Below are 18943 nucleotides of genomic sequence, written 5' to 3' on the forward strand. Positions count from 1 at the left end.
GAATATGTATATGTTTTATATACATATATAGAAAATGAACCATAAAGAAGAGAAGAGTCTTTGAGGGGGAATGCATGAGCTTATAAATGTGTGAGCATAAATGAAGGTATAAAGGGTCTTATATCAAGGGTTATCTTTTTGGTGTGTAGCTCAAAGGCTTATTTGTAATAGGTCAAATGAAAAAGTGAAAAAAGTAAAGTGAATTTCAGGAAAAGGTAGATTGTTGATGATTACAAGAATATAACGGATTTGACGGAAGCATGGAGGAAATTGTGGATCTAAAGATCCTTTGGGCTAAAATTTGATTTAAGTCCTTGCACATTTGCAAGTGGATTTTATGATTAAGAGAATATAAGGGATTCGAATATGGAAGAAATCATGGAGAAAATTGTGGACCTAAAGATGCCTCGTTTGGGCTAAAAGTTGAATTAAGTCCTTGCTCATTTGAAAGTGGGTATGAGTAGATTTTGCAATCCATAAAGACATCGATTTGTTCTTATCATTCTGTTTTTTTATTACAATTACATTGTTATTATATTTTTAGATAGTTATTATTTTGATGTTCTTTTTTGATCTTCCTTATATTAAAGTTTTCTATTTGGTATTCTCACTACAAGAAGAGGCAGGGCCATTATCCACGATTATTTCGACGCGTGCAGGTATTATTATTTTTTTGGCATAATGGTGCATCGAGCTGTAGTCTTGTAGCTGGATGCACCATTATGCCAAACTTATAGAGTACCAAAGGCAACTATACTCTGATGTGAAGAATGAAGTGATTTGTTGAAAAAGTTAGAGTGCCATAAGGTTTTCGACATTACAAAGTAGGTACACAATTCACACAAGTGCAAACAATGGGCAAATTATATTGCAAGATGTGAAATTTACATATCAAGCTCTGACGAGATCAGCCAAAATTGCATAAAGTAGTTCCATAAAATTGCATACAAGCTCTACAAGCTATACTCGATGACCAAAATTGTATAAAGTAGCTGCATACAAGCTCAAACAAAGATGTGAGAGCTGACCAAAATATATATGTACAAGAGGAAAGACATGGGCAAGGCCACTCTATGCGGAGCCCTCACTCAGGGTCAAGCATTGGTCTGTGAAAGCCATACAAGACGCTTTTTTTGGTATACAAAACAACGATCTAACATGACATGGTAAAGCAAGTTACAAATCATAAGGTTAAGGCTTGCTACACTTACCATATCTGCAATGTGCCCCCAATTGAGTTTGGCGCATTCTCGCTCAAGCTTCTCCACCAAAAGAAAGTATGTGTTATGGCGGTGAGCAATGTCCTCCTCTTCTCTCGTTGCCGACGGGCCGGCGGCCTGGGCGGCCGACCAACCACTTGATTCTAAAAGTAGCAAAACAACGAGATAAGCATTGATACTTACAAAGTAGACATAACATCAAATGAAACATACAAGATAAGTGTTGATACTTACAAAGTAGACATGGAATGCATCCCAAACTCCGCTTCCAAGGTGAGAGCTTCCTATGCTCTCCATTCAGGCTTTGGCCGCATCCTCTTGTTGCTTGTAGCGTTGGGGATTTCTTGCATGCTTTTGCTTCTCCTCATTCCAATCCTCGGTGCTCATGTACCAAGGTTTCTCACCCCCTGCCTTCACTCTCCTAGTCACATCTCCTCGCCAATGTTTCATGACGTCCACCATGTGGTCCTTTATCCACCTTATGGGGACGACATCACTATCAAGACGGTCGGCTTGTACTCATCCTTGATTTGATTTATGACTCTATCTTTCTTATCTTTATCCAACTTTGGCCATAAAGTCATAAAGTCATTTGCAAAGACAATGTGGCAAAGCTCGCGATGCGGCACTTCAACTCTTGCCCGACATTATCCAAAACCACATTGCCATTGATAATTGTGTAATATTTTTTCCCATCGGCAGGTGTGGACTGTGTGTCGATGATCGCGAGCGTGGAGTGCTTCTGGAAGGATGCTCACAAGGGGCCATAGACCCATCCGTGCCTCCACTCGGACAACAACATCCTCCACCTCCACTACTCGAGCATTGTCATCTCTGCGAGTGGACGAGCGACCTGAGGGAGGGGTTCTGGGCGGCTCTTTGTGGGGTTTGTACAGGTGCACTAAGGTTACCGGTGGTGGTGCCCGATGGTGCGGCCGAAGTGCCGGCCCCTCTCCCAAAATATTATTGTGCCATTGCTCTTTTCTCGAGCGTGGCTTGTGCTAAAAAACCCATAAACTGGTCACGCGGCATGGCATATGGAGAGAAGGATGGAGAGTAAGTCGATGTCTCATCTGGAGTGTGAGACATGTTTCTACACACACATAACAAAGCCCACATGGATACTTTAATAAGAGCATACACATGAATTATCCCTCAACATTCATTGCATGAGGCCTTATGCATAAAGCCTATGCATAAGGCCTTATGCATAAAGCTATGCATGAGGCCTTATGCAGCATAAAGCTATGTATGAGGCTTATGCATAAAGCATTATGCATAAAGCATGCATGAGAATTATGCATAAAGCTTATGCATAAAGCATTATGCATAAAGATTATGCATAAAGCTGATGCGCAAACCAATAAAGCTATGCATGAGGCCTTACACATAAAGCTATGCATGAGGCCTTATGCATAAAGCATTATGCATAAATCACTATCATGCATAAGGCCTTAAGCATAAAACTATGCATGAGGCCTTATGCATAAAGCATGAATGAGGCCTTATGCATAAGGCCTTATGCATAAAGCTATGCATGAGGCTTATGCATAAAGCTTATGCATAAAGCATGAATGAGCATTATGCATAATGCTTATGCACAAACCTACAAAACAAATCCCCAGCACCCACCCACGGGTGCAATAATAGTAGAAAAGGTTGAGGAAAGGATTAGTAATGCATACATACAAAAGCTTATGCAAGCCTTATGCAAACTATGCCACTATGCAAGCTATGCTAAAGCTTATGCGTAAAGCATGCATGAGGCCTTACGCATAAAGCTACGTATGAGGCCTTATGCATAAAGCTTATGCGTAAAGCATTATGCATACGCTTATGCATAAAGCACTATGCAAGTCACGCTATGCTAAACTAAATCGTATCCCAGCACTATGCATTAAGCATGCATGCATAGAGCTTAATGCATGCATAGATTAAGCTTTAAGCATAAAACTATGTATGAGGCCTTATGCATAAAGCTTATGCGTAAAGCATTATGCATGCGCTTATGCATAAAGCACTATGCAAGCCACGCTATGCTAAACTAAACCGTACCCCAGCACTATGCATTAAGCATGCATAGATTAAGCTCTATGCATAGAGCTTAATCTATGCATATATCTCTATGCATTATGAATGCATGCATAGAGATTAATCCACGCATTAAGCTTTACGAATAGAGCTTAATGCATAGATTAAGCTCTATGATTAGAGCTCTATGCATGCATTAAGCTCTATGCATAGAGGACCTACAAAACAAAACCTCTCTTTTTGGTGACAAAAATAGAGGAAAGAGAGGATAAAAAGATAGGAAAGAGAGGAAAGCACTTACCTCTTTTTGGTGATGTTGAAAGAGAAGATTAGAAGACCTACAAAACCAACAAAAGGGTGAGGAAAGGATTAGTAATGCATACATACAAAATCCGAACCTAATGCATACATACAAAATCGAAAAGAGAGGAAAGAGAGAAAAGAATTTACCTCTTTTTGGTGAAGTTGAAAGAGAGGATTAGAAGACCTACAAAACAAAACAATAAGTTGAGAAAAGAATAAAAGTGTGAATAGCATGAATACACAAGGAGGTTTATCCTTCAACACACACACACCAATTTAACAACCAAGAGGAGAGAAGAGGAGAGGGTAGGGGAGGAGAGGGAAGGGAGGGCAAAGAAGAAGATGGAGAAGAGCTTGGGAGAGAGAAAGAACCTACAAAACAAATGAGAAAGCAAAAAAACAAGAAAATTACCCATAATTACACACACAGACATTTTACATCACATGTACATGTAACCAAGAGGAGATGGGAGTGAGGGAAAAGGAGGTATACCTGGTGAGGAAGCAAAACACACGTGCACGAAAAAAAATGCAGAAAAAAGAGAGATTATGTTTTACTGTAAAAACCTGTGTCGTCGATATATGTGTCGAAATAACTGTGGAAAAAAGCATCGAAATCAGGGTGGAAAAAAGCATTGAAAAGTGCATGGGAAATAGTGTGGGAATAAGTGCTGAAAAAGAAATTTTCCACGTTTTCGATGCTTATTTCGACGATCGCTACTTTTCATTCAAATTCAAAATCTTTCTAGATCTTGTGTGCCCTCGATATTTCCTCTAAATTCAAATTTTGTTGATTTAGAGGAGAAGACACTTTGCCCATGTACTCGCTGCAAATACCAAGTGGCTCGACGTCAACGAATTTGTAATGATCATACAAAAAAATGGAAAATATTTCCGGTGGAGCGATTGCAACATCTAATTAGTGGCAATGCGCGCTTCAACAATGAGGAACCAGTGGATATCCGGCCTGAACGATGGAGAGCCACAAGAGTAGCCCCCACAAATGAGGTGATCCAACAACCCGAGGAACTTGAGGCGGATTCGGAGCAAATACTAGAACATGACATAGGATAGATGCCTTACACGATGAAACAAAAGATCAAGGTTTGGAACATGAAGGGGTAGAAGAAAACACACAATGTGTGGAATACGCTTCCCAAGAAGAGAAACAGCTACGCAGCTCGTCTTCCACTATATCGTGGACCACATGTGTCTGTTTTACGCGCTTGCCTATCCATATTGAACTTACAATCGATATTTTAGGATGGTCTGATACCAGCTTATCAAATCTTTTTGTGTAAGTGATGATATCATATGAAATTAGTGAGTTATGTACCTTTATATGCATTTTCTTAGCTTGACTTTTTGTGTAATAGCTTATTGAAACATCAAATATTGCGAGAAGATAATGAGATGCCAATGGACCGTAGTCAATGGACCGTAGTCAAGCAAAAGCAATGTTGCACTCGATTGGCATGGACTACAACACACACCATGCTTGTCCAAATGATTGTATTCTTTATGGACAAGAATATAACAACGCAGTACAATGTTCGCATTGTGGTACATCGAGATATAGACAAGATGTGCAAGGACAAAGCATACCAGCAAAAGTTTTACGACACTTTTCCATCATCCCTCGGATTAAAACAATGTTCAAGTGCAGATCCATTAGTGCAGATCCATTTGCAGGATTGATGACTTGGCACCGTAACACTAGGTCCATGGTGGATGGTGTTATGCATGTGCCCACCACAGATTCCCTTACAGGGAAGCACATTTAAGAGAAGTGGGTAGCCTTTCAGGAGGAGGCTCGCCATATTCGACTCGGACTAGCGATGGATGGAGTGAATCCATTTGGTCTACGAAGTTCATCATGGAGTACATGGCCTGTTTATCTAGTTCACTATAATCTTCCACCATGGCTAGCGATAAAAAAGGGCATCTTTTTTTGTCTTTCATAGTTCCTGGAAAGTACAAGGTGAAGAACATGGATGTGTATTTAGCCCCTTTAGTTGAGGAGCTTTGTGTTCTATGGGAGGGCATTGAAGTTCATGATATTTCCAAGAGGTTTTGACATGCGCTAACATTGAGAGGAATACTTATGTGGACTATGCATGATTGCCTTGGCTATGGAGAGTGCTCAGGTAATTTTATAGCTTGTTAACATATTATGTTAAGTCATGATTGTCGTCCAAACTTACCTGCTATAATCTTTTTTGATGTTCTATATGGCTTTCAGTGTGTCAGGGTATAATTGATGTCCATTATGTGGGCCGCAACTTGAGACTCAATACTCAAAGTCTATGAAGAAGATAGTATACGAGGGCCACCACAAGAAGTATCTCCCAGTGGACCATCCTTTGCGTGAGGGATTTCTAGGGAGGTCTTCTCGCATATGGAAGAGAAGTGATTGGAGGACCTTATGGGAGCTGGAGCAAACCTGTACACCTTCAGGAATGAAGCATCTATCCATTTTCCATCAACTTCCATATTGGAATAACCATTTAGTGAACCATCTTCTTGATCCGATGCACATTTTCAAAAATATAGCCGAGGTGCTTTGGAAAACCATCGCAAGAGCAAAGGAGAGCAAGGCACAAACAACGAGATGATTAACAAGAGGTTCAACGCATGCACCACTTATGGGCCCAAAATAGAGCAAATGGAAAGGTGAAGCTACCAAAAGCACCTTGGGTCATGACAAAGGATGATCAACGGTGTGTAAAGAAGTGCATTAGTGAGTTTTGTACCCCTACAGGATGCATGCATTGCTTGAAGGGAGAATTTACAAAGGAAGATAAGCTTAGTGGCTTGAAGAGTCATGATTGGCACAAATTCTTGCAATTCATGCTTCCTATAGCCATCAAGGATTGCCTCAACGATGACATTAGAGCAAAAATTTACAAAATTGGTGCAGTGGTATGTTGGATATTAAGGAAAGAGATTAGTAGAGACACATTAGAAGTAGCACGGTGAAACTCCATCGAGGCTGTTACAATGGCTGAGAAATACTCTCCAACAAGTATTTTAACCATTCAATTGCACTTGCTAGTTCATGTGGTGAAGTTCCTGTGGTGGCTGGGGTTGTCCATAGCCGATGGATGTTTTTCTTGGAGAGATTTATGAAGACACTTAAAGGATTTGTTCGTCTCAAAGAGCTCGTACTGAAGGTAGTATGGCAGCGGGATGGCTTGTTCAAGAATCACTTGTATATATAACTGAATTTCTCAGTACATCTGATCCCGATATGCCAAAATTATGGACACAAGAAGAAGATAATCGACTAGTTGTGGAAGAGCCACAAGGGAAAGGCCTTGTGGGAACAATGGATGTAGCATTGCGTGAGAAGATCAATAAATTTTGCATCTTAAACTCACATGCTATGGAGAAATGGATCGAGAGATATAACTTGGTGAAGGCTGAAAGGGACCAAGCTCGTTTGAGTTTTAGAAGGAGTTGAAAAACCCGCACACTACCATACCCAACAAAATTTGCACTTCTTCCATACTTTCCTTCTAATAAATGGCTTGAGCAAACCATACTACAAGCTAAACGCAATGGTGAATCAATAAGTGATGAGGAGGAGGAGCTTGCATATGGTTGTGACTTCCATGTATGTGAGTTAGAGATATCTACGCATTGTCTTTTATGTTGTGCTTTCGTGAATTTATACAATAAAAGTACTTATTTATTATGCTTGCAGTATCGTAAGTTTGGGGCGATTTGGGTCATGCGGATGTCACTTTCGAGTAGAAGGAATAGATAAAAGAAGGCTTTCCTACATAGAACCTGATAGAGGCTATAGCTTAATGACTTATCTTGGAGGCTTGACAATAACAAGCTTAGGCTTAAAGGCTTTAGAGGCTTGTCCATGGCTTTAGCAGCTTGGCTCAGAGTCATGGCCAAGCTTAGGCTACCCCAAAGGCTTGACCATGGTCTATAGACCTACAGCTTAAAAACACAAGGTAGGAGCTTCATCAATATGATAGCTAGGAGAGAGCAAGATACAACAAAGCTCTGATACCATGTAGGAAGTAGAAGCATATAACACACATGCGATAAATGGCCAATGAGACCACACCCTCCAGAGCCTTCCGATCCCATGAACACCACAAAGGGTATGTGGGGGCATGGCCACCAATGAGGCCATGCCCTCCCCAGAGCCTTTCGATCCCATGAGCACCACACACCCATAAAGGGTGGTGGAGGGATGAGGAGGCCTTAGGGTCATTTGACCCTATATCTAAGGCCTTTTTAGGCCTTTATACAGGATGTGGGACATATGAAGACACATGGCAGCTAGAAAATAATGTCACTACCAACAATCACTCTCATAATACTTTCCCATTTGGTTGACCAAAATTTGGACTAGTTCTAGTAAGTTGTCCCTTCCTTCAACCAATTCCAAATATTTCTCAATAGGAAAGGGTAATTCTTCCTCAGTGGTTGATGGATTGTCTTGCATTCTTGCTTCCATATAGTCTTTTAAATTGGTCCAAAATTGGGGGTTTCCTCTAAGAGCCAGGTTCAAATTAGCTTTTTATCTCTTCAAAGAGGAAACGATGTCAGCCCTGTCACATCTTTAGTTCTTTTAGACTCAAGCAACATCATTATCGTATGATTTTGGATTAGGACGATGAGCTTAGTGGCTTGAAGAGTCATGATTGGCACAAGTTCTTGCAATTCGTGCTTCCTATAGCCATCAAGGATTGCCTCAACGATGACATTAGAGCAAAATTTTACAAAATTGGTGCAGTGGTACATTGGATATTAAGGAAAGAGATTAGTAGAGACACATTGGAAGCAACACGGTGAAACTCAATCGAGGCTATTACAATGGCTGAGAAATACTCTCCAACAAGTATTTTAACCATTCAATTACACTTGCTAGTTCATGTGGTTGATGAAGGGCTGGGGTTGTCCATAGCCAATGGATGTTTTTCTTGGAGAGATTTTTATGAAGACACTTAAAGGATTTGTTCGTCAAAGATCTCGTCCTGAAGGTAGTATGGCAGCAGGATGGCTTGTTCAAGAATCACTTGTATATATAACTGAATTTCTCAGTACATCTGATCTCGATATGCCAAAATTATGGACACAAGAAGAAGATAATCGACTAGTTGGGGAAGAGCCACAAGGGAAAGGCCTTGTGGGAACAATGGATGTAGCATTGCATGAGAAGATCAATAAATTTTGCATCTTAAACTCACATGCTATGGAGAAATGGATCGAGAGATATAACTTGGTGAAGGCTGAAAGGGACCAAGCTCGTTTGAGTTTTAGGAGTTGAACAAACCGCACACTACCGTACCCAACAGAATTTGCACTTCTTCCATACTTTCCTTCTAATAAATAGCTCGAGCAAACCATACTACAAGCTAAACGCAATCAATAAGTGATGATGAGGAGGAGCTTGCATATGGTTGTGACTTCCATGTATGTGAGTTAGAGATATCTACGCATTATCTTTTATGTTGTGCTTTCATGTTTATACAATAAAAGTACTTATTTATTATGCTTACAGTATCCTAAGTTTGGGGTGATTTGGGTCATGTGGATGTCACTTTCGAGTAGAAGGAATAGATAAAAAAGAAGGCTTCCCTACACAGAACCTCATAGAGGCTATAGCTTAATGACTTAACTTGAAGGCTTAACAATAACAAGCTTAGGCTTAAAGGCTTTAGAGGCTTGTCCATGGCTAAAGCAGCTTGGCTCAAAGTCATGGCCAGGCTTAGGCTACCCCAAAGGCTTGACCATGGTCTATAGACCTACAGCTTAAAAACACAAGGTAGGAGCTTCATCAAGATGATAGCTAGGAGAGAGCAAGGTACAACAAAGCTCTGATACCATGTAGGAAGTAGAAGCATATAACACACATGCGATAAATGGCCAATGAGTCCACACCCTCCCTAGAGCCTTCAAATCCCATGAACACCACAAAGGGTATGTGGGGGCATGGCCACCAATGAGGCCATGCCCTCCCCAAAGCCTTTCGACCCCATGAGCACCACACACCCATAAAGGGTGGTGGAGGGATGAGGAGGCCTTAGGGTCATTTGATCCTATATCTAAGGCCTTTTTAGGCCTTTATACAGGATGTGGGACATATGAAGACACATGGCAGCTAGAAAATGATGTCACTACCAACAATCACTCTCATAATACTTTCCCATTTGGTTGACCAAAATTTGGACTAGTTCTAGTAAGTTGTCAACCAATTCCAAATATTTCTCAATAGGAAAGGGTAATTCTTCCTCAGTGGTTGGTGGATTGTCTTGCATTCTCGCTTCCATATAGTCTTTTAAATTGGTCCAAAATTGGGGGTTTCCTCTAAGAGCCAGGTTCAAATTAGCTTTTTATCTCTTCAAAGAGGAAACGATGTCAGCCCTATCGCATCTTTAGTTCTTTAGACTCAAGCAACATCATTATCGTATGATTTTGGATTAGGATTTATTGAGTCATACAAAGGATATTCTTCTCCTTCCTGAAACATCCTTGATAAAAAAATGTTCTTCCCTCCTTTAGATTTGGTCTCACCCTCGTGTTTTGGTACATGCTCTAGCACATTTAACTATTTTGATTCCCATGTAGTGTTTTTTAGGATAGACCATTTCAGTAGCTTGGTTAGCTTTTGCAACCATTCCTCAAACATCTTTTGGTTATCCTGAACTAGGGCTTGTGCGACCTTTAGTTTCTCTATTTCCTTTTGGGCATTTGGGTACTCACCCACCCCTCTAGGTGTTTTGGGTTTAATGGCTAGTTTGGCATCTTCTTGTATCACCACTTCATTTCATTTAGGCAACACATTCTCTTGGCTTGACTTAGTGGATGCAGTGTCGATTGTTTTAAAAAAAATATAGGGAGAGCTTGAGTTTCTTACAAGCAAAAACACACACACGAGAGCTCAAGTTGTAAGAGATAGATAGATGGTTGAATTTTATTCTCTTATCTACAACCATATAACTAAAAGATAAGAGTACACCCAACTGTGAATAAGGGCCATTTGTATAAAAGGAAATTCTCATAATGAAATGACACAATTCCCCTTCGTGCTATGAGAAATCTTCTGCTTAATCTTGTGCTTTGTCGAGAGAGAGAGAGAGAGAGAGAGAGAGAGAGAGAGAGAGAGAGAGAGAGAGAGAGAGAGAGAGCTCTAGTACATGTGCCTCTTTCATGCATGCATGTGTGTGAGAGAGTTAGAGGTTGATCCTTGCATTCCTGGTGTGCGAGAGCGACTTTGGGCGGTGACAATGTGGAGGTGGATTTCATAGGAGTGGAGACTCCAAAGTGAGCTTGGGGAGCCTTAAGGGACGTGAGCTCGAAGCATTAATAAGTACACAACAATGATTGTTGTGTCCATTGCTTCTCCTGTTTACGGTTGTGTGTCTTGGCTTGATCCTCTACTAGGCTGCTATTGATGCCCTTGAAAGGATCTGAGCCCATTTTATCTCTAAGGCACCAGATCTGGCCTCCCCACACACTCGATTTTTTGCACACAAAATAGGAGACTATTTCACTAATCAATGATTAATTAGCACTAATAACTATATTTTGGTGCAATTGATGGTTCAAATTTACCATTGGGTATCTGATACAGATCCCTTACTTTAGATTGCAATTCGGAGATGCTTTGATATCCCAAAGTACAGATCAGTTACCCTTGGCTTTATGTAATTTTTTGGTGAATTCATTCTGATAAACTTGTAATTATCATTAAACATCATATTGGAGTTATAAAAGGGTAGACACTGCCCTCGAATCTTGAATTGGATTAATAGGTAAGACCCCCTTCACATCATCATGAGCACTGCACAAGAAATAGCTAAATTTAATGGGAAACAGTTCCATACATGGCAAACAAAGACCATGTATTTACTCATGAGGAAGAATCTATGGGGACTAGCTGAGGGAAGAGATGAATGTCAAGAGGAGTATGGGAAGGATGAGTGCAACAGTAGAAATAAGAAAGCACTAGGGCTCATTGCACTTAGCTTAAATGATGAAATCATTCACCACATTGCAGGAATACAACGAGCTAAAGATGCATGGGATGAACTTAACAAATTATTTGGCACTCAAGAAAAAACTTCAAAGATAAATTTGCTAATGCAATTCTACAAACTTGACATGAAGGAAAGTGAACCTCTAACCACACACTTAAATAAATACAAAAGTATTAAGCAACAACTCTGGCAGCCATTGGTAAGAACGTAGAGGATAATGAGGCACTAGCAATGCTTCTGAAGAAGAGTGTGGACAAAGGAGAATATGAGAACATTGTGGCAACCTTAAAGAATGTATCAAAATTGAAGCTGCATGAGATAGAAGGAGCTCTACTAGAGCAAGAGAACAAGGTCAAACGAGAAGAAAGGGTTGGACACAACAATTGGAGAGGAGAGAGAATGCTACACTCGAGGAGGACTGTCACAAGGACGAGGACGAGGAAGGGGAGGAGGAAGGACGAGGAACGGGAGGAGGACTGTCTCACAAGGACGAGGAAGGGGAGGAGGAAGGACGAGGAAGGGGAGGAGGAAGGACGAGAAAGGGGAGGAGGACTGTCACAAGGACGAGAAAGGGGAGGAGGACTGTCACAAGGACGAGGACGAGGACGAGGAAGGGGAGGAGGAAGAACGAGGAAGAGAATTCTACACCTGAGGAGGACTGTCACAAGGACGAGGAAGAGGCAGGGGAGGAGGAAGGACCTTCACTTGTCACAATGGTGGGAAGCTAGGACAGATGGCTAGAGACTATTGCAACAAACCAAATGAAGAAGGATCGACATCGGCAAGCTTCATGGTGGAGACTAGGAAGAGGAGTCAGTACATCTTTTCTGAGAGAAAAAGAGAGACAAACCCCACAACCCAATGTAACATGCCCCAATAGAGTAAAACCACCTCTGAGCCATCGATTATGTAGGCCATGTGGTAGATGTATGTGTGAGCGCTTTAGTAAAGGTCACGAGCACTTGTAGTAGCCTTAGACATATAGAGAGAGAGTGTCAAGGACTATGAGTTAGGGACTTAAGGCATTGCTCTCACGGGCTACCAAGTAAGAGGGAAACCTGGTATAGGGTCTAGGTGCGCTAGAGTTACACTTGAGGGGAGGTGTTGAAATATGCAAGTGAATGGGTGTGTGTGGGAACAAGCCCTTAGCAAGAGACTATAAAAGGGAGTCTATAATTAAGTGGGTAGTAGTGAAAAGGTGAGAGGATTCTCGAAAAAAAAAAATCTCGAAAAAAAAAAGAAAAGGTGAGAGGAATCTACTGATGAGAGAATCAAGGGAAGCATGAGTGAATATAGGGGTGTGGAAAGGATCTAGGAGAAGGTGTCCCCAGATGTAGGGGAGGTGGCACAAATCAAGGAGAAATCAGTGGGTTTAGATGTAGCTTGGCATCTTGTGGATGTAAAACCTATAAATTGAGGCATTGGCCTAATGAGAAATTGTTGGTTTTTTAGTATCCATGCTTACATTAAGCTATTAGATTAATTGCTCACTAATCTCATCTTAATCATCATTTAATCATTTGCTAATTATCTTGATTCTTGAATTTGATCCACCATAGCTCATCATATTGCTGCAAATTTAACATGCTTATCTTGGGCTTGATAGCATGTATGTAGGATGAAGGGGAAGAGGAAGAGGAGGATCCTGATTATGAGAAGTGATGGAAGGAGGTGAAGAGGATGATGAAGATGACGATGATAATCACTTGGAATCTGATGAGGATTCCAATTAGCCACCTCTTCATTGTAGACATTTTTTGTATATATGGCCAAAGGCCCAACACTTCGGGAATAAAATAAGTTTTAGGCTCAAATGCATTCTTCACAATCTATGTGTTTCTTATGTTTGTATTTGTGTCATATAAAACTCAAACTCTGACTCTATTTAATTTAAAAAAAGAGCCGGGAAGACTAGGGAGTCTTGTGCAAACTCCCCAGTCTACCCCGAGCTCTTTTTTTACTACGTAGAGCTTTCGCTATGCTAACAATGCAAAAAACAACAAAATATCACTCCTCGACAGTAGTATTTCGGTGTTTTGAAATTTCGCTCTACGAAATAGCAAAATTTCATTTGCTAAGTAGCGAAGTTGTGTGAAAATAGCAACATTTCTAGCAGTGAAAATAGCCCCACATCTGTCTACCCTTCTAGTTATAAAAATGCTACTATTTTTGCTGCTACACCCTCATTCTGTTGTAGTGTTTTCCTATCCAATTAATCCAGAATGATTTTGCTAAAGACTAGGAATGCAATAATGTTTTGGAGTGTTATTTTCCTATCCTATTAATCCAGAATGTGTTAAGGATTAGAAATGCAATACAAATTATTAACACACCAATAGCTCTTTGTTTTTGTAATGTTTTTTGAATTTTTAGAAAAAACCAAAAAACAAGATGTCACCCCTGCTAGCTCACGGTGGTAAGATTGGTGACAAAAGTATCAAATTTGAAAGAAAAAATTAATGTAGCTTTCCTCTAGGATCTTCTAAGTACTCACCCACACATTCAACACACGATTTTCTACAATTCCTTCTCTAACATTCAAACATTGAATGCTTAATCTCTATTTTACCAAAGTTGCTTGTAGATTTGATGCAGAGCTTGATGCCACTTCTCCTTGAGGAATTTCACAAATCTAAGGTCACTAGCATGTTTAGAGCATCCAAAAACCCCTTGGGCTAGCTCCTTTGCTCCCAATTGCAAGACATGAGAGCAAATGTGAAGTTTTACTCAAAAAAAGAAGTGCCGGCCATTTCGAGAATTTTTGCAATTCCGGGCGCGACATTTTGATGTGCTGATGTCGCAAGGTCGATGCTTGGGGAAGCTGGCTGGATGTTGCTAAAGGCTTTTGGACTATTGTAGGGAGCTCCTCCACTACAATAGCTCCTCCACTAGCTGGGGGATGCTTGGGGAGGCTGGCTGGATGTTGCTAAAGGCTTTTGGACTATTGTAGGGAGCTCCTCCACTACAATAGCTCCTCCACTAGCTGGGGGATGCTTGGGGAGGCTGGCTGGATGTTGCTAAAGGCTTTTGGACTATTGTAGGGAGCTCCTCCACTAGCTGGGGGTGCAGAGGTTAGTTGAAAATAGACTAAAATGGATTAATGCCTAATTATGATTAGTAGAGTAATTAGTAAGATAATTAGGCTCAAAAATCAGATGAATCCTAAGCTTGCATCTGATACCATGCTAAATTTGTAGCAATGTGATGAGCTATGGTGGATCAAATGCAAGAATCAACATAATTAACAAGTATTTAGATGATGATTAAGATGAGATTAGTGAGCAATTAATCTAATAGCTTAATGTAGGCATGGACACTCAAAAACTAATGATTTCTCATTAGGCCAATGCCTTAATTTATAAGTTTTACATCCACAAGATGCCAAGCATCTAATCCTAGTGATTTCTCCTTGATTTGTGCCACCTCCCTTACATCTGGGGGTACCTTTCCCTAGAATCTTTCCACACCCCTATATTCACTCATGCTAACCTTGATTCTCTCATCTTCTTCATTGCTACCCACTTAATTACAGACTCCCTTTTACAGTCTCTTGCTAAGGGCTTGTTCCCACACACACCCATTCACTTGCATATTTCAACAAAGCAAGGACAATAAAATACAGACTCCCTTTTACAGTCTCTTGCTAAGGGCTTATTCCCACACACACCCATTCACTTGCATATTTCAACAAAGCAAGGGCAATAAAATACAATTAGATGTAGAAAAGAGAAGGGTTTAGGCTCACTTACCTCATCTCCTTGAGTCCCCAAAATGGTTTCATCCAAGTGTACGCCTCGCGTACTCATCCATGCTAGAAAGACGGTCGCCTCCCTACGTATGCAATATGGGCAAGTAGACTACGCTCCTAGCTCACCAATGGAATGATAAACACTCCTTTCATCGCTAGGGGATTCAACCCGGTTAGGTGCATGGAAGCTTATCCCTTTCGGGAGAGAATGCTATGAACACCACTACCTTGACATAGACTTTACACACACAAGCTCAATCTTGCCATAGCTCATTCACTCATCATCCCACTCATTAATGCATCCAATACAAGAAGAAAGCTAAGCTAATGCACACACAAGCTCTCATAAGCACACAAGCTCAAAGCACACTTCATTCTCAAGCACTTACTTCCCTAACATGCACACAAACCTTGAAGCTTAATGGAACTTGAAATAAACAGGCATTCTCATTCACTACTCAAGCAATGCCTTGCCCATGGATAAGCTACAAGCTATGGAGAAGCTTAAGCTTGAATCCACTACCACACAAAGCCTAATAGGGAATCCACAAGCATCAACAAAGAAGCATGCACACTAGAGAATAGCATTGAATTAGAAGAGCATTGCTCAAGAGGGAGAGCTAGTCTCAAGAGAGCTCAAGCATGAGTTCAGCCCAATGTGTGCGGCGTGAGATCTCAAATGAGCCACTATTTATACTAAAACTCCTAAAACTCCCAAAACTTCCCATGTGGGATTATTCTCAAGCCCACTCCCACACTCACCTACAACTTGGAACTCTCTACAAGAGCCCTAAATAAGAATGTCAAGTCTCTTGTTTTCTTGTTTCCATCTTTGTGTTGCATCCTTGCATTGATCACCACTCGTCACGCAACATTCCCCCTTCCTATTTTGCGCACGTCCTCGAGCGCGTAGATGCCAAGGAAGAGTAGCATCTCCAGTGTGTACTTGCAAGCAAAACGATAGGTGGTTTGTGTTTTTTTTTGAAAGCAAAAGTACTGACAGACAATAACAAAACAAGCAATTTTACTGAATAAGACATGGCAATAAACGTCCAATTAGTTAGAGGAAGGTAACATTGAATCAGTGTAGAGATTGAATAGGTTAGTTCAAGCCTTAATAATTACTACCTGCAGCTAACTAAAGTAAAGAATGTTTTATGCCAAATGTATTGTTCTTTTCCTAGAAGGCAAAAGACAACAGTTAATCGAGGGACTATCAAGTAGTATACCTAGCCTATGCTAAGTCAAAAATGTCGATTCAACACTAATAAATCCAACATAATTATGTAGTGGCAGACTCTTGATATTGCTTAGTGTTATGGTTTAATATTTTAAGCACAACGGTGACCATCCTGGATTAGACGAGCATTTCTCTTGGTGCCTTTCTGTCCTTTTTTTTTTTTGGAACAAGGCTTTCTTCAAGAGTATGTTTGCGCACCCGCGGTATGGCTATTCCTTTACTACACAAGGCATTGGTCTGGGAAAGGTATAGACCTCCCTCGCCTACCATGAATAACAAGGCAATAGGCCACAAACATATACACTTTTCTTTTATTTTTGTCATGCCAATTTTAGTTATGAAATGTTTATTAGATTGTCCCTAAGCAATGTCCTAGTAAGGGCAAGATATCCACTGACCGTCCTATGATTAATTTAGTCTCTTTGTCCTAGGTCTGGAACTCTACCTTTAGCACAAAACACTAATTACTTTGTATTGCTAAACGGGTGAAAACAATTACGGTCAAACTTACACTATCAAGTCTAAAGTCACTAGAATGTTATCCCTACTCTAGAACAAAGGAGATGCATATTGCCATGATTAGTAAAGTGAAATTTATAAACAATCAAGCAACAAGAAAAATACAGAAAACATTAGAGATTGGCATGAGTTCACCTGTTTCTGTTAAAGCGCTGGTTGGTGAAGAATTGTTTGCACTTGATTGTATGACTGTCAGTCGCAATACTGAAGCGAAAGATGTAGTTTGGTGCTTGTATCTGTTTTATTCCGACAAAACAAACTAAAGAGAAAGAAAATTAAAAAGACAAAAAATAAGAAACATTGATGCTAAACACCGGATTTGGCCGAGGGAAAAAACCCAATGGGAAAAAGTGCCCTAGCTTCTAGTTCTTATTAAGAGAGTACAAGTGCTAGTCTTGCACTGGGGGTGGATGTATGTCTGCATTCTCAGGTGGGTGGACATCAATAGCTTCAGGATGTAAAGATAACCCAGAACGTAATCCTACCTATGGAGAATATGGCAAGGGAAGAAGTGCATCCTCACTAACATATGGTATGGGCACAGTAGGAAGGCTAAAGAGGCACCTATGGTTTTGAAACCGTTCTAAAGACTCACTCACATTGAGCCAAAACTGACATGTAGATTCATGGGGAAGAAGAACCTACAAAATGGGAGGGGTTAGCAAACGAAGGGTGTCTTCGCGCCATGTTTGAGCTCTTTCCTCTTCCGGGAGTCTTTGTTGGTTGGGTCCACGTTGCGGCATCATAATTGCCCAGAGATTATGTCGTTGAGGTGTGACCCCCATGATCTGCTGCATCATACCAGTGCCATAGCGAGACGGAAGTATGTGTGACACTGCCAACATATATGGGAAGCATTCCCCAATACCATATGAGCACAGTCACGGTAGTGTGGAAACGGATGATGTTGCTGGTAGTATAACTCCACAAATTGTCTTCCACAGTAATCCTCACCCACTAGGGCATAAAAATATCAGGAGTGCGTCTGAAAAGGTGCAATGCTGTAGCCCCCTTGATGGTCAGGGGTGAGTGCTATCTAGGTCCAAAGATGGACTGCATGTGTCCAGCCAATCTCCATTTGGTTATTCTACACAACACATAAGGGAGTGTTCCGATTTTTTTATTTAATGCAAGTTGAACGAAGAATGCTAGTATGTACAGGCATGACGGAAATAGAGCTAATAGATTCGATAGATGAATTGCCAAAAAGTAGCTTTTGTAGCATAATAGCTCTTTCAAAAATGAGTTTGCTTTTGGATGTAACATTATGTAAATTGTTTTTGGGGTATTGACGTATGGCACAGGTTCCTTTTTGTTGGACTCTTTTTGGTACCCATTTCAGAGTACGTGCAAGAGATTAAAGTTTAGTCGGAGGTGAAATTTTAGCGATAGACATAGGAAATGCATTGGGACAAATAGGAGGAGGTGTGAATGGAGATGTTTGAACACTTCTAAGCTTTGGCAACCATATGGCAGCTGTGTTCTTGCCATCCCATTGGGCTTTCAAAATTTTCTTTGGTCTTCAGAGTGCCCAACTCTAACACCTATGCTTGTAGACTTATGGCTGGTAATGTAATTTGATTAGGGAAAGAGTAGAATACCGACGACATTCCAAATAGTTGGAGTTGTAGGAAGAACGCTCTTTCCTTGATAGTCAGAGAGTCTACTTGTGTAGGAGCCTGATTGAAAGTTGTCAGCTTTGTAAGACAAACTTTGACACTGCTTGTGTTTTGAGGAATAGACTCTGAACTTGATTCGGTTGCAATATCCTCCTTCTGATGTGTTGCATCTGAGATAGAAGTGAGTAAAGGTACCCACTTACCTTTTTCTTCCCATGTCAGTTTGGAGTATCCCTTCCTGTTCGAGACCTTTTGAT

The sequence above is a fragment of the Cibotium barometz genome, chromosome 49 (assembly GCF_041138505.1).
Source record: "Cibotium barometz isolate CiBa-2024 chromosome 49, ASM4113850v1, whole genome shotgun sequence".
NCBI classification, from domain to species: domain Eukaryota; kingdom Viridiplantae; phylum Streptophyta; class Polypodiopsida; order Cyatheales; family Cibotiaceae; genus Cibotium; species Cibotium barometz.